The sequence below is a fragment of the Capra hircus genome, chromosome 5 (genome assembly GCF_001704415.2).
Source record: "Capra hircus breed San Clemente chromosome 5, ASM170441v1, whole genome shotgun sequence".
NCBI lineage: Eukaryota > Metazoa > Chordata > Mammalia > Artiodactyla > Bovidae > Capra > Capra hircus.
In genome coordinates this window covers 58000962-58006212 of record NC_030812.1, presented here as the reverse complement: position 1 = coordinate 58006212, position 5251 = coordinate 58000962, and the positions used below count along the sequence as shown (strand labels likewise).

The following is a 5251-nucleotide window of genomic DNA, read 5'->3' as shown; positions in this document are numbered from 1 at the left end:
TCTTTTGGAGAGAAACTTCCAATATCTGGGGATAAGACAGCTCTGATTCTCAGCACAATATTAAGAAGCAATAGAGTATAACAGTTATAATTTAGCTTCTGGTTAAACCTATGGCAGTACTCCCAAACAGATAAAATAAAATATTCTTTTCCTTGCTTTGGCTTTTTGAGAGGAAATTTACTGACAGGTCACACACACACATACACATACACACCAAAATAAAACCACATAAAACCGTAACTTCTGAGGGGAGTAGTGGCTTGTTAGAAAAAGGAGTTGTGGGTGATGGAAAACATGGTAATATATCATTTCCTTACATTATAATTGGATAACTTAATTAACTATTAACAATATTTTTAACAATTAGACCAAAGGCAAACTCCATCTCTACTTAGGGAGGAACATAGAAAACAGGAATTATTACAGTAAAACATCTAAAATATCTTCCAGTTATTTCATCTTCATTCAATTGGGAAATCTGATCTTTCATGGATAAATATGCCTTTTTTTCATAATTTCTGTGTGATTAAAACTTTATGAGATGATTACAAAATGCTCCCTTAACTTTATTCACTATATATTGTCTGAGTGTGGAAATGGGGAATGAACAAGGAGGATTTATATTCCCCCTGCACCATTACCCCCCAAATATTAAGTTTAATAAAATTTCTCATTGTTTTTTTCTAAGTATCTCTGACTGTGTTGTAGAGCCACTGTCATATTTATATGCTAAACTTCAAAACTTTTCTAGCATTAAGAGAAATATTTCCCTTACTTGCTCCTTTTATCTTAGTATTAGTCATATACAACATCATTTTCAAGAGTAACTTCCCCAGAGCAAGAAATTTCAATATTAAAGTTTACATCTTACATGTAATTTCAATGATTCTTTTTTTTTTTTGAAATATCAGTTAATGAAAAGCACCTCAAAATGTCCTGAGTGTATATTAATTGAGGTTGTATGGATGGCTTCCTAGGCATAATGACTTGAACTCACTGGGAATAAAAACTTGAAATTATATTATGAGACTGCCTAAGTGGTTCTTATATACAACCATTTAAAATTAATTGTTGTGGACTGAGACAACCCAGAGGGATGGTATGGGGAGGGAGGGGCGTTCAGGATGGGTAACACATGTATACCCGTGGCAGATTCATGTTGATGTATGGCAAACCAGTACAATATTATAAAGTAATTAACCTCCAATTAAAATAAATAAATTTATATTTAAAAAAATAAAAAATAAAAAAATAAAATTAATTGTTATATCAACTTTCAGTCCAGAATACTATTCCGGCACACAAGACCCTTCATGTTGTTACTATCATTTTTTAAAACGTACATCAAGTAATAGCTTAAACAGTTTTATTACATTTATTTTTAATTGGAGGATGATTGCTTTACAATATTTTTTTAATTGTTTAAGAAAAATCCTTTTCTTTTACTGAGTGCTAGATATTTCTAATAGTATATATTTACTGAACCATGAGATGTTGGTTACATTACTGCTACCTTACATGTAGAGAATTAGAGGCATAAAAATACTCTGTGCAGTGTTCCATGTGGTGTATGTGCTGAAGCCTTTATTGAACAGGGTGAATATCTCAAAATGCTGGTCTAAGCATTGCATGTACTAACTGTCTAAATACATGTGGTTCTCTAACACTTCTCTGTTGTTTGCATATACTTCTGTCTCAGTATACTGTCCTTCTATATATGTTTAATGACAACATCATTAGCATAATTTTCACTGTCTTCTGAAATCCCTTCCTGAACTCCAAGATTACTCAGAAGTCACCCAATATGTCCCTTAATACTTTTGTCAATATTTGTTGCAACACTAGTTATATACTGGATAGCAATACAGAGCCGTTTTGTTTTGTTTTGTTTTATATAATGCAAGCTTCTTAAAGTAAGGGTTGAGCCCCTCACAATATTGAGAATAAGACAGATACATGATAAATATATCTTTAATTAATAAATTACACACAGCAAGATACACTTAAACAGGAAAAAAAAAAAAAGGGTGGGTGGGGGGTTAGTGTTAGTCGCTCAGTCGTGTCTGACTCTTTGTGACCACAAGGACTATAGCCTGCCAGGCTCCTCTGTCCATGGGATTTCCCAGGCAAGAAAGCCTGAATGGGCAGCCTTTCCTTCTCCAGGGGATCTTACCAACCCAGAGGTCGAACCTGCATCTCCTGCATTGCAGGCAGGTTCTTTACCATCTGAGTCACTCTCAGAGCCTCATGCTTACACAAAGCATATTTTATTCAGTCATGATTTTTAGACACTGGTAAGCCATAACGAGATGATATTTAAAACTTGAATTACAGACTTGAGAGAGTAAATAATTATAGCAGGATGGAATATTTTCATTAGAAAGAATAAAGTATAAGGGTGAAGCTGAGCGATAAGATTCTTGAAGAGATTGTCCTCTATGAAATAAGTTTTGAAGTAGGAAAACGTGACCAGAACAAATGCATGAAACATATTTTTGTTGTTGTTGTGATAAAATTATGACTGGTGACCTTTAAATAACTGTTTCGTTGAGAAAAACAGGATCTTTTGTAACCTGTCCCAGAAGAATTCTTTCACCTATTGGTTCCTTAGGGTGTAAATGAAGGGATTTAGTAAAGGGGTAACTGAAGTGTACAACAAAGCTACACCTTTGGATATAGTTAGCTGTTCTCTTGTAGATGGTTTAGCATACATAAAGCTTCCATATGTCAGGGAGACAACAGTCATGTGGGAAGTACAGGTGGAAAAAGCTTTGGCTCTTGGCTATGCTGAGGGGGAATTTCAGAATGGTCTTAATTATGTAAATATAAGAAACAGTCACTGATACCAATGTGACCCCAAATGTTACTATAGCTAAGATAAAAGACATCAATTCCAGAACACGTGTATCTGTGCAGGATATCTGCAGTATAGGAGAAATTTCACACATAAATTGATCAATTATTTTGGAAGCACAGAAATCCAGCTCGAGTCCCATGATAAATGGAGGAAAGATAATTAGGAATCCAGTTACCCAAGATCAGAGTACAAGCTGATAACAAACTTTGCTGTTCATGATGACTGGATAATGTAGCGGTTTGCAGATGGCAACATAGCAGTCATAGGACATGGCAGCAAGAAAGTAATTCACTGTAATTCACAATAAAAAGAAGAAGAACAATTGAACTGCACAATCATTAAATGAAATGGTTTTTTCTTTAGTCACCATGATAACCAGGTATCTGGGAATATATACTGTTGTGAATATGATTTCTAAAAATGAGAAACTACAGAGAAAGAAATCCATTGGAGTTTTGAGGTGAATATCCAGCAAGGTGAGGAGGATAATGATTACATTCCCCATCAGGCTCAATGTGTAACTGAAAAAGAGAAACAGAAAAATCACAATTTGTAATTGTGGGTCAATCCCAAGAGAATGAATTCTATTTCCCTTGACTGGTTCCTCATTACTCTTCTGTGAAAAGTGGGAGTTGCTCAGTCGTGTCTGAGGTCACTCTTTGTGACCCTATGGACTATACAGTCCATGGAATTCTCCAGGCCAGAATGCTGGGGTTGGTAGCCTTTCCTTTCTCCGGGGAATCTTCCCAACCCAGCGATCGAAACCAAGTCTCCCACATTGCTAGCAGATTTTTTACCAGCTGAGCCACGAGGGAAGCCCTTACTCTCTGTGAGCCTTGTCGAATCTACATATGAAAAAAAAACAAAAACAAAATAATTGATCTTAAAAATATAGCAAAGTAAATTAACTTACAAGTATTAACCATTGTATATGTAAATATATAACTTTAATATTTATAAATTAACCTAAATGTATACATATAAAATGAAAATATATTTTAACTAAATATGCATTAGCATATGGTGGTAGTTGTGGTGGTTTAGTCTCTAAGTCATGTCAGACTCTTGTGACCCCATGGACTATAGCCCTCCAGTCTCCGTCCATGGGATTCTCCAGGCAAGAATACTGGAATGGGTTGCCATTTCCTTCTCCAGGGGATCTTCCCAACCCAGGAATCGAACGAACCCAGGTCTCCTGCATTGCAGGCAGACTCTTTATTGACTGAGTTACAAGGGAAGCATTAGCATATATATGCACATATATATTAACCTTAGGCACAGAAAGGTATATATTCTCTAATCTATTCACAGGTTGTATCTTCAAAAATTGCCAATGACAACATGCTATAGTCAATTCTAAATTCTTTCTCATACATTAGTTCTCTTCATTCTAATATTCTCACAATTTCCCCCTGGAACTTGAATTTTTTGTGTTAATATGCATATATAGTCATCTTTCCCAAGTGGGCACTATTCTGGATGTATAATTTAATTAAAAGAATATCAGTTATTTTAAATGCATTTTACTTTCATATTTATTTAATCTGTGCAAGTGCACTGAGTTGGTTTGTCTTTGTAGTATGAGTATTAGGATGATTTTTCAAAACTGGATTTTAGAGTTACAGTATGATTCCTGTGATGATCAGTGACTATGGCAGGACTGATTTCTAGTACTTGAAGATCCTGCTTACATTTCCTTTGCACTGAAAGTATACCATTATTGCTATCAGCTTTCTTGACTGGCTTTGCTATACTCAAATGTTGTTATTAGTATATGTGATAAATAAACAAATGAAAACATGACAAAAACAAACATCTTAAAGAAAAATATTGTGTCACTTTAGTTCAATTAAACTTTTCTTTTTCTGGTCACAACACAGCTTATGGGATCTTAGTTTCCTGATAAGGAATGGAAAAGGTGCCAACGGAAGTGGAAGCATGGAGTTCTAACTACTGGACCACCAGGGGATTCCCTCAGTCTTTTAAAATGTATTCTTACATATGTTTGTATAAGTTCAGACACGATGTTTTCTTACATCCTCCAATTTCTTTATAAAACTATTGACTACTCCAGATTATATTTTTCTATCTTTCCTACATGAAATTAAAAGACACTTACTGATAGGAAGGAAAGTTATGACCAACCTAGATAGCATATTGAAAAGCAGAGACATTACTTTGCCAACAAAGGTCTGTCTAGTCAAGGCTGTGGTTTTTCCAGTGGTCATGTATGGTTGTGACAGTTGGACTGTGAAGAAGGCTGAGTGCCAAAGAATTGATGCTTTTGAACTGTGGTGTTGAAGAAGACTCTTGAGAGTCCCTTGGACTGCAAGGACATCCAACCAGTCCATTCTGAAGGAGATCAGCCCTGGGATTACTTTGGAGGGAATGATG

At 35.2% G+C, this 5251-nt stretch overlaps 1 pseudogene; it reads right to left on the bottom strand.

The window, feature by feature from the left end:
* LOC106502112 lies at positions 2516-3466 on the bottom strand (annotated as a pseudogene).